This window comes from Anguilla anguilla, chromosome 1 (genome assembly GCF_013347855.1).
Source record: "Anguilla anguilla isolate fAngAng1 chromosome 1, fAngAng1.pri, whole genome shotgun sequence".
In the NCBI taxonomy this organism is placed as follows: Eukaryota; Metazoa; Chordata; class Actinopteri; order Anguilliformes; family Anguillidae; genus Anguilla; species Anguilla anguilla.
The window spans coordinates 83037386-83049979 of record NC_049201.1 but is presented as its reverse complement, the minus strand read 5'-3'; the positions used below and the strand labels follow the sequence as shown (position 1 = coordinate 83049979).

Genomic DNA, 12594 nt, shown 5'->3' with positions numbered 1-12594 from the left:
TTTGCATATTATGCTTATAAAATAAACATAACTACTATGTTTTTATAAAAATGATTCCGGATTACAACACAAACTGTTGCTAAGATCTGAGGCTTTGCTTATTTCAATACATCCATCAATCCATCCATTAACTACACGCGCTTATCCTGAGCTGGAGCTGGTGCTGGAGCCTATCCAAGCATGCATTTGGCGAGAGGCAGGAATACACTCTGGACATGCTGCCAATCAATTGCAGGGAACACACATTATTCACTCACACATTCAAACCTATGGGCAATTTAGAGTCTCCAATTGGCCTATTTGCATGTTTTTGGACCGTGGGAGGCAACCGGAATACCCGGAGGTACATGCAAACTCCAGACAGAAAAGACCCAAACAGAGATTTGAACCCAGTGCCGTCTTGCTGTGAGTCGATAGTGCTACCCACTGCACCACCATGCCACCCCTATTCCAATACATGTACAGTAGAGGTTAAAATAAAAGTGACTGTAAAAGGTGTGATAGGCATCAGGCACAGGTAAACACCCATACATTCAGGAGCCCTATACAAAATCCATTACCTAAACCATTATTTAATTCAGTTTAGTAAAAGATCTTCCAAGAAATTCATCTGAAATGTATATACAGGACTCATCAATTTAACCCTCCTGTTATGTTGCGGTTCAAATTGACCCTTTTTAAAGTTTGAAAATCTAGGAAAAATACTTAAAATTATTTTTTCAGTATGAAACTTCTTCTACTGGCCTTAATTAGTGTAATCAACATTTTAAATGAAAATGGTTCATTTCATGTATTTGCAAACCCCCCCTGTATGGGGATTGACCCGGAAACATTTTTGCTGTACCTAAAAAATGAACAGAACAGGAGGGTTAAATAATTGCCCCATCTACAGGTAGATTGAATGTATTGCATTCATCTATCCCTCCTAGGTAAATTTTACTGCCACAAACAGCATGCTTTGTCATTGCTACCATACGTAGCTCAGTCGTGTTTAAGTTTCATGCATCAGCTGCTGATGCTTGGCCTATAACCCTCTTATTAACATAAAGATTGCACACACTGTACTTTCACAGAAGATGAAAGGAGTGGACAGGCGTAGTTTTCGTATCTTTGTGTATGGCAGCAGTGCAGTATGGTGGTTTGGGGGTCCAGAGTGTGACTCTGACCACAGACAGTTAAAGCGCTGCTCACTTCCTGCAGCCTGTTCTATTCTTTATTTTATTCCACATCTCAGTTCAGTTGGGGTGGAGCAGCACTTTTTCTGTGGTTCATGTTCATGTGACCTTTTAGAACTTTGCTTTTGCTTTGCCTGTTATACGGTCCTTCATACACATAATTAGTTGCGTTTCAATGCTGATATTTCATAAAGATGACTTTTACTACATACGACCTATTGTATAGTATTATTATAGTATCTTTCAAAGAGATGAACTTGATCCCCACGTGAAATAAATGGAATGCAGGCAAAACATGATGGCCATATGAAGAAAATAATGATAATATTTTTCAGAACAGAGGTTCGAGGTTCACAGTGTTTTACAATGCGCAAATAAACCTTAATACATTGATACACAAAATGAAACAATGTATGTAAAGAAAACAAATATAAATATGCATTCTTTCAAATATCTAAAACCAGACAGAAACTTAAATATGTGATCAATACAACAAGGCAATGTAAAATTAAGTACTAAAACACTGTTTTAAAAACATCTAGAACCTTACCTTTAAAAGTGACTTGAGTTTGGAGATTATAATCTGCGCAGACTATAATAAAATATAAGACTGTAATATCTTCAGACATGGGCCTGGAGGACTATGCAAAGGAGACGCGCACACACACACACACATTATTTTAAGAATACAATTTAGTCTCACAAAAGTTTAAATGATTGCAAAATCTATCATTTTCTTCAGGAATAGAGCACACCAGTAAATGCAGTTCATTTACAGTTCTGCCCATGTTATGAAGCCAAAGAAATCTACTCATCTCTGTTGCAGAGCTGTGAATAAACAGGAACTTCAGATAATTTCTATGCTCTACATTTCAAAGCAGATGTATGGTAAAAACAAATGAAAAAAGATTCTGAATCCCTAAACCAAATTCAAATTAAAATTCTAAATAACTTTATTCATCCCTTAGGAACATCATTTGTGCAAAAGCGTCAGTGCATGCTCAGCACATAACCGGACAAATGACAAACACAGATTATGCAATATACAAGTGTAGATTAAAACAGATGTCCGCATATAGGGCATCTAAACAACATATGTGATCGTGTGTATAAGATTTAGATTGTCATTTCCTGTAACATATGTCTTTAATTTTTGCTTTCCCTGTCTAATGAGTTAAACAGGTTAAATCAAATCATAGTAATTCTAAATAGATTTTATCTTCTGATAGATATTGTAACCCCTGTAAACTGGCATTAATAAGCAGAACTGAAGTAACTAAATTGTTTACCTGAGGCAGAGAGAAGGGCTTACAAAAATACTGTTGAGGTTGTTTAGAGCATGGCTGAATCGGCCTGAACATATATATAAAAAAAACATAACTTATATTATTGCCTTTTGTTTTTTAAGCCATAACCAAAATTCCACAAAATAAATCACTGATATTAAGCATTTAACAGATAGCATGGAAAGTAATAAAATAAAGAGTAACTTTCAGAAAACAATGATCTTTTTTTTGTTTTTATTATTTTATTATTATTATTTCTTTTTACATTATTTTAATTTTTAAAAAGCTAATTTACTGTTTTAACTAAAGCTGTGCATGTTTTTCCCACTGGTCACATAGCCACCTTTCAGCAGTGAGAGAGACTGATCTCCATTAGGATCACTAGATTAGCACAGAATAAAGCACTCGCTGTAATCTGTAGATCACAGAACAACACTGTACTTAAATTTCTCCACTGTTTAAAAAAATGCAATAAATGTAAGCGTGCAAAAATCAAAGATTTTTTTTTTCTTCTCTCAACTTCTATCAAGGCACTCTTTTGAATCATATACATTATTTTACAACTCAATGAATCAATGTGTTAACAGCCATTAAGAAAAAAACAGGGCTAAATCATCCACTTACGCTGGTAGAGGAGGTGTGATCTTAACGGTTTTCAAACTGTCTGAAACGGCCCTGCTGACAGGCTCATATTTCTGAGCATGGCAGACTGACTGTGATGAATGCAAAGATTTAATAATAATTGTTTCTATTTGTAAATATTATTTCATTTTACTTTTACCAGGAGAGTCTCGTTGAGATTCAAAATCTCTTTTTCAAGAATGTTCTGGCCAAGACAGATAGCAGCTCATGCAGCTTAACATGGTTGCAGAATGATGATATAAAATCAAATTATAGACAACAAAGATTATTTTACAAGAATGTAACTTCACTGTGTAACTTGAAATATTGGTACACAATAATGAATATAAAAATATTAAAGAGCTACATGAGCATCACAGCTGTGTAAAATAGGTTAACAGTATTTTAAAAGCCAGAAAAAAGAGGGAACCATGTTCCAATGTGAATGACAATATTTTGCTGCTGTAGCCTAGCCTATAACCCGCTGATCAACATAAAGATTGCACTTACTTTCGCAGAAGATAAACGGAGTGGACAGGTGTAGCTATCTTCGTGAATGTATCACGGCTCTGGTGCCTCAAAGCGGGTACTGTGAGGTGCCCCTTCTTGGCTCTTTTGTGCAGAGGAGTAGCGGGCGCGGCTGTGGGTGAAGCTGCCTAATTTCAGGCGATTGCTACCCTGACCACATACAGTTAAAGCGCTGCTCACTTCCTGCAGCCTGTTCTATTTATTTTATTTCACACCTCAGTTCAGTGTCCGGTGGTGCAGCGCTGTTTCTGTGGTTGATGTTCATGTGACCTTTTAGATCTTTGGTTTTGCTTTGCCTGTTATACGGTCCTTCATGCACATAATTAGTTGCATTTTAATGTGTATACTTCATAAAGATGATTTTTACTACATACAGCCGATTGGATTGTTGTATCTTTCACATTTCACAGAGATGAAATAGATGCCCACACGTGAATAAAATGGAATTCATATGAATGTTATTTTATTTATTTATTTATTTATTTATTTTTTTTGGGGGGGGGGGGTTTGCAGGCAAAACATGATGGCCATATAAAGAAAATAATGATAATCTTGATCAAAACAGAGGTTCAAGTTCCACAGTGCTTTACAATGCTCAAATAAATCATAATATATTTATACACATAATAAAACAATGTATGTAAATAAAACAAATAAAAAGATGCATTATTTCAAATAGCTAAACAGACAGAAAGTAAAAATGGGGTCAATACAAGGCAATGTAAAATGTCAAACTAAAACACTGTTTTAAAGGATTTTGGACCTTGCTTCGAAAAGTGATTTGAGTTCGGAGAATATAATCTACATTAATCTGCATTATAATCTTCCTATTCAATGTGAGAGAGTACATGCGCATATACATGAGTTGTGAGCGTGTGTGTGTAACAAAGTTATATAAACGTGTAACGGTGTCACAGGAGCATGTATGCAGCAGGGTTACATGAACATGCATGTTGCAGCAGGGTTACATGAACATGCATGTTGCAACAGGGTTACAGTACTTTGGGAAAAATCCTCCACCAACAGCTGTTCATAAAATGGATAAACTAGCAGAAACAGACGGCAGTTCTGCAAAGTTAAAGACAAAAAGAGACTCTTTCACCCTGCTCTCCATCATTTCTCATTCTCTGCAGATTCTCTCCTCTGTGTGTTTTAATCCCACACTGAGGCCTCGTCAGCTCTCTGAAGCACAGAGATTGTGTTGCTGGCTGCGTTTGTCTCTCTCTGAAGGCTCTGCTCTGAGGTGAGACACAGGAAGAGACTCAGACTGTTGAGTGGATTATATATCTCAGAATCACTTGAAGAATTTACATTACAGAAGTATATTTTTCACGTTAAAAAATCATACTAAATAATATCCACAGATACAAGTACAACATATTGAGAGTTAAGTGGGGAATATTCCTCAATAGTTTTAACCAATAAAAATAAGGAGGAAGACTGAAATTGACTGCATCACACAGTGATGAACTGGATGAACTGTAACTTGCCTGGTGTGTATCTGTGCTTTGTGTCTTCTGCCCAGCACAGACCTACTGACTTTGTAGTTTCATAAAAATACAGCCTGTACACAGAACTGTCCTTTGCTTTTCTGAACGGCTGGTACGGTTATAATAGTGAGAATATCCACTAGGAAACTTGTTACTTACAGTAAGAGAGCGTCTGCTCCTCCCTCTCTCTCTTCCTGCTGAAAAGTGTGTGTGTGGGGGGGGGGGGGGGGGGGGGGGGGCGGGGGGTGAGTAACAGACCTTCGGGAGCTGTGGATCAGCCATCCCAGATGACATTCTGTCATAACATTCCTACCTGCTCCTCTGAATTCAACAGCAAATTAGTAAAAATACTGCATATCTCTCTGATATCTAATGGTGCATTTCTATAATCATGTCTTCTCAGTGATGATTGATACCCAGATGCTTTTGCATTGCAATCATTTACCTTGTGCACACCATGATAGCAAAGAGTGCAAAAGCCACAGAGATTCCAACAACCCTCCATACAAGTGCTGTCCTATCTCCTGCTGTAAATAAACAGAGATAGCATTTCAATTTACATTTATATAGCAGAGACTACATTCCAGAGTCGCGTAAAATAAGTGCATGCATAAATGTAGGAAGGTCAATGCAACACTCAGAAAATCAACTCAGTCTTCATTAAAATAAGTTATGTGTGTAGACCAGCAAAAAAAATAATAAATAACAGATATGAGCGTGCATACCATAATTCCCCAAAATATATAAACTATCTTCAAAATTGTGTAGATGTACTTAAGGTGGTATAAATCAAAAAGAAGCAAATAACCTGAATTAGCCTACATAAGAAATACAAACATGCAGATAAACATGACAACTTCAAACAAGTGTGCACAGAGTCACTGAGATGTCTTCCCATTGGGAAGGGATGAACAAATAGCCAGAGACCTCTGACAAATGTTTGAAAGTGTCCCTGGTGCATCTGTTGAAGCTTTGGTTCGTCGATTTTAGTAGGATCTTAAATTTTAACAGTATGCTGAACTGTTCCATATTGGAAGTGAGTTCACTTGGTCTGAAAATGAAAAACCTTACTGGTTGCAGAGTGGCGGGTGGGTGGGTGGGTGGGTGGGTGGGTGGGTGGATGAGGGGTTCAGGCAGGTGACTATAGCCTTCCCTGGACTCCGCACCAACCAAAACTGACCTTCATCCCTATTCATAGAGTATCTCAGAGTAAGAGAGCTGATCTCAGATCATGTTTCCTCTCTTCATATCCAAGCTTTATCCATAATGGCCTAAAGGCAAAACTGATCCTAGATCAGACCTATTCTCTGAGACGGTTTATGAACCATAGAGTTGTGCTTGGAGGTTCTGGGCAAGTGAGTCATGCTTTCTAATCTGGATGGTGGCTCCTGTGGTCCGGGCCATACAGTGTAGTGAGTGATAATATGACTCAGATACTATGACTCCAGGGGTGAGAAAGTAAAGCCCTGCCATGTGTTTCTTCTGCCCACGAACTCAACCAGCTGATTTCACTAATTAGTTGTTCCTCCTGGCTGAATAATTGTGCTAATGAGCAGATCCTAGTGATTGGAACAAAATATTTGGGGACGACTTTTACTTTCTCTCTGCTCTGACTACCAAAATAAGATAAAATATGCAAGCGATTAATAACAGATCCTAAAACAAGAACAATCACCCTTGTTCAACACAATGCCATATTTCTCCTCATCACGTGTCACTCTGTGTTCATTGATTGACATACCAGCAGAGGTCTGATCTCCATGTATGTTCAGTGCCACGCAGTAGTACTGTCCAAAGCTCCAGGAGGTAAAGTTGGAAAAGCTCACAATCCGTTCTGATCCTGTATGCAAGACTGCAGGTCCTGGAAATAAAACATATTTTCTAAGGGTTTATTTTATCTCCATGTGCAATACATTTATATATTTTTAAATAAATTAACATGATCATTTTCCTTCTCACCCCTCATCATTTTATCTGTTAAAATGCTAGTATCATAGATGCATAGTTTATGGGAATGGCGATTTATCTTTAATAAATATTTTAATATAATTAATCTCTCCCTAATTTTCTATAATTTGTATGACAATTTGCCACTGCAGTAAAGGTACTGGTGCTATTGCAGTGCACCTGCCTGTGAGCCTGTACCTATGGTCCAAACTGACTCTCAGTCACAGTCAAAGACTCAGACCTGTCACTGCAGTGCCCAGACTGTGCTGAAGGTTAGCACTGTAACCAATCGAGCCACTTTGAAGCCCGTTATGAGATGTTATCAGAATCAGAATCAGAATCAGAATCAGAATCGAATTTATTGCCAAGTACATTTACACATACGAGGAATTTGCTTTGGTCAACACACCGAGGCAGCCATCTGCGGCGCCAACGTATTAGATGAGAAATGAGAGAACAGGAGGAAGGAGGAGGAAAAAAAACAGTCCTTTCAATGAAACGAGAGGGCACTCGTTTCATTGAAACGAAGAAAAACCTCAGCACATAGCAACATCATAAAAACATTACAAACATTACAAACATTACAACAAAAACTCGAAGACTTGCACATGTGGTAGGGGGTAGGGTGTCGGGGAGGGGAAGTGTCGCAGCACAGACACTGGGGGGAGCGCGCAGCCGCTCAGGCGCATCGCATCAACCCTCAGCAGACTGCACTGTAACGGGGGAGGGAGGGGGGGTGGGAGCCAAGAAGGCGTTGAGTAGGAGGTGGTGTGTGTGTTATCTTCATGTGCGTGTGTGTGTAAGTCCATGGACTTCATCTCCACCACAGTCTCAACATTGTCTCTGCCGTCTGATACTGATGACGAGGACACGGCCGTTGCCGTGGAGATGACCTCGAAGAGTCCTGATCCAGAGACAAAGTTCCATAGGAGCAGGGAGGTGGGGGTAGGGCCGAGCATCTGTCTGCATAACAATCCAGGAGAGTGGAGAGATATCAGCCTTCCAAGGCCGATGTGGGGGAGCCAATGAGGATAAGGATTGTTTTGGGTTCAGGCAGGCTTCTGCATTTTTCGTCTACCTTTAGTCCTGTGGTTCTCTCAGCGTTGTTCCAATCATCCGAATTAGTGGCCCATTTCAGTGAGCCGAACCGACAACTTCTCCAAGTTGGTATCCGTCATGCGAATTTGCGATCCAATCGCATCCAGTTTGCGATTGAGCTCACAAATCGCTTGAGTCTGAGTGTTGACAGCCCTGCCCATTCCCTCAATGGCGGGCAGCTTCCCAATTAGTGCTGCCAACGCCTTCGGCATTTTGCGATAAATCAGGATGCTGCCAGCTCCAAACAGCAGAAAGCCTGTTATCATAATTCCAATCAAGTAGACGTCTTCAACATCCTCAACGGAAAGGATCGACAGGCACACGACCCTCCACTCGTTCCAGGAGTCCATCGTGTATCCGGCTGCAAACGTTCCGTCAGGGCAAGAGGGCTCTCCCTGACCCGTTCTTCTCGTCGAGAAAATACTATCAATTGCGTTGAGAGACCACTGCATGTCATCATCTACGGTTCCATTATGACCATTTCCCACAATGCCCTGTGGCTTTAAAGACCTTCCAAAAGAAGGCTACACTAGGGGACTTGCTACCAGGGCACTACATAGACAGAAAAATGCACGCATTCATATACCATATGTGGCTTTGGATAGAAAGTGTGTGCTAGAAGCACAACGTTAACATTAGTACACATTGTATGTTTGCTACAACGTGTACATATGGCAGGCACGCTGTCCGCGAATCAGCCAATGGCATTCCAGTCATTCAAGTGACAGTGTCGAGAAACTAATAACTTACAAGGTGACTGCTTGACATAATCGTGATATAAATTTACTCAGAACTGGAAAATAAATTCTGGCCGTACCTTGTATTAGGACCAGTAGAGCAGAAGCACTCTGATCTCCAAGTCTGTTCTGTGCCTCACAGTAGTACTGTCCTCTGTTCCAGGATCTAAAGATAGAAAAGATCAAACTCTGTCCAGATCCTGCCTGCCAGTCTCCACTGTCATTCTTCTTAACCCAGGTGTAGTTCTGCGCAGGTGGGTTGGCATCACTGCTGCAGGTCATACTCACTGAACTGCCCTCCACTATTTCACCAGAGGGGCTCACTGATACTGAGATGTTTTTAGGAGGATCTAAAATCAAAAGAGAAATGTGTTAAATTATATATAATTTCTCAATCACTGTGATTTGTCTCATATACATTCAGAACCATTTGTTTCAAAGGAAAGTTTATAATGAAGCTGAAATCTCACACTGCGATTTTCTTTCTTTATTTGGAAATGAGTAGAAAACTGCATCGTTTTATGGGGGTTGGTAAATGGTCTTGATTTAGCATGGGGACTTACCATGTAACAGGGCCATTTTTTATCATCTTTCAGGTGTCTATGGTCATCAGTATGTGTAACAGAAAGGTTAAAAATAGAAAATGAAACACAAAAACCGAATATCTTGGTTGATTAAGAGTAACTATATTTTGGTATAAAACATCTACAGTCCATATGATATGTTTGTTTACCCTGTGCATACTCAGAATTACTACGCGTTTTACTTATGACATGTCCGTATCACCTGGCTTACTCATCATGTTAAATTAATTATGTCTTCATAAGATTTTCCCTTCACTGGCCAGTGTGACTGCTTTACTCAGTGTGTTACTATTGCAAAGGTTCCCAAAGACACTCAGGAGATACTGGCTCCGCTCTTAGGAGGAGGAGATCTGTTTGTCCCAATCACATTCTCTGCCTGACAGATGTATTCTCCTACATCCTGCAGTGTGATGTTTTTAATGGTGTAACTCCATTCTGATCCTCTCCATGAGAATGCAGATCCAGTTTTCTTAAACCAGGCGTATCTCTGTACTGGTGGTTTGGCATTATTCATGCAGGTCAGAGTCACTGAACTGCCCTCCACTATTTCATCAGAGTTACTCACTGATACTGAGATGCTCTTAGGAGGATCTGAAAGAGAAAATAACACGTCCTGCAGTTTTATATAGATGTCACACTTACTCAGCTCAGTTAAATGAAACTGAGTATGGGTTCACACCCTCAGTTCTTCCAGCGTTTCAGGCTTAATGCATAGAAATGAAGAGGCACATATATGGAACTTCACTAGATATACATATACAATATATAGATTACATACAGTATATGGACTACATGAGTACATTACTCTATCATATATGCATATGTACTGTACATAACATATATCACACTGTTTAACATTATATTTTTTAATGATATCACCCAGCAGTTAATCAAACTGTATGTTCTACTCCGTTTTAGCTTAACAGACAGGCTGCAGCATTCAGAAATATATGCACTGGCTATTTTCACTAAAGATGCTGCCCATCCAAGCCATTCTAAATTACAGTACAGAATTACTCACACAGCACTTTGAGATGTACATGAGGAGATCTGTCTGTCCCAATCGAATTCTGTGCCTCACAGTAGTATTCTCCAGCATCCCAGGAGTTGATTTTTTCAATGGTGTAACTCGATCCATATTCATTCCATGAGGGATAATATCTTCTATTCTTATGAACCCAGGTGTATCTGTGCACTGGTGGGTTGGCATCACTGCTGCAGGTCAGAGTCACTGAACTGCCCCCCACTATTTCACCAGAGGGGCTCACTGATACTGAGAGCTCTTAGGAGGATCTGAAAGAGAAAATAACAGGTCCTGCAGTTTTATATAGATGTCACACTGAGGGGTGACATCTATATAAATATACTGATGTACTGATACTGAGATGCTCTTGGGAGAATCTGAAGGAGGGAACAATGGTTTGTAGTTTCATGTGAAATTTAAACCTGACTCAGGCATACTGTATGTAGTGTTTTTCCATCATTGCATTATGGCATGTTTTCAGGTATTGAAGTTTAATCCAATGCTTTAATGTCAGAACATTTACATGCAGCGTAGAATAATCTGTACAATTTAGCTGAAAATTAGAGTTGAAAACTTTCAATACTGTGAGTTTTGAAGAAGTTTGGCCTCTGGTACTCACATCTCACATTAAGAGCCACTGCAGGGGAATGAAGCTCATAGCCTTTCACAGCACAGGAGTAGCGGCCTCAGTCTTCCCTGCTCGCTGTGAACTGGTGACTCTGATCAGTGAAGGACAGAGGAGATCCGTCCCTGTACCAGATGAAGGCTGGGCTGCCAGTCAGAGTGCAGGTGGTGCTACAGGTCAGTCTCACACTCTCCCTCTGTGACTGTGTCAGGATTCACCATCACCTGTAGATCTGCAAACAGCAAATTAAACCTGTAATAAAGCTTCCAGTCATACTTGTGGGTAGCGAATCCTCTGAGTTTATAGCATAAAATAATTACCAGTGACTTCCAAAGCGACACCAGGTTCTCCGGCATGCTTATCAAGGTCAGTCAGGAACCTGAATCGGTATGTTTTTGAATCAGTTTCTCTCAGTTGGTTTATTCCCCAGGTACTCCACACGGTGAGATTACTCTGGGTCCTGGGACATAAACCAGAATGTTTTCTGCACTGTGTGAGATGGGGGATATGAGTAAGTGCAGCTCATGTCTACTGAAGACCCCTTTAAGGCACAGATTCTCTCAGGGGTGTAAGTCACTCCCCATCCCCTCTGGCTCAGCACACCTGAAAAATACACACACACACACACGCAAACACACATAAAAGCACATTCACACACACACACACACACACACACTCGCACACACGCACACACACACGAGCACACATACACACAAACACATGTATACATAAACATACATACACACATGCACACACGTACGCAAATGCAAGCACACACACACACACACACACACACACACACAAATGCTCGCACGCACACACGCACAGGAATACTAGTGTCGTCATTCTAAGAATGCAACATGCACAATCAACAGCTCCGATCATTTAGTACAGCCACAGATATTTATATCATGCCTCTGTCTCAGTTTTAAAGCTGAGTGTGAAGAGGAACTTCATCTTATAAGTTCTCTCTTTTTCCCTTCTCTTTTCAGATGAGCGATGTTGCACTACTCTAAACTAATGTACTGTAGAACATTATTTTATATAAATTATATACATTCCTTAAAGCAATTTAAATGTATTCACTTTGGCTTCTGATTGAGATAATGAAGAGAGACTAATAAATAGGAACACATGCTGATAAATACTTTATATGTAGACTGAAACATCAGAACTACATTTGGAAAAAAGAAAAACAAACAATTTACCAGACACAGAGAGGACGTTTAGCAACAGGGTATTGAAGAGCATGGCTGCATCAGATTGAAAATATTTATCCAAATACACATTTACAGGTCTTGATTATTATTTACACTGTGAAAATGAACAGCAGAAACAAAGACTGTCAGAGTATTCTATTAATTTGCAGAAATAGCAGAATAACAATTACTACACAAGCACACACAGTGAGTGAATGTGCTGCTAATGCCTAAAAATGCTTTGGGTTTCATGAAGAGCTCACAAAGATTCCAGAAAGCA

At 39.7% G+C, this 12594-nt stretch overlaps 2 protein-coding genes across 2 annotated transcripts in view; both read right to left on the bottom strand.

The window, feature by feature from the left end:
* The window catches only part of LOC118232142 (basement membrane-specific heparan sulfate proteoglycan core protein-like), a 1449502-nt gene that overhangs the window by 1141121 nt on the left and 295787 nt on the right, over nt 1–12594 (bottom strand). The window lies entirely within an intron of this gene.
* LOC118232256 overlaps nt 1–12594 on the bottom strand; it is a 333592-nt gene that overhangs the window by 143912 nt on the left and 177086 nt on the right. The gene's annotated exons all lie outside the window — the stretch shown is intronic.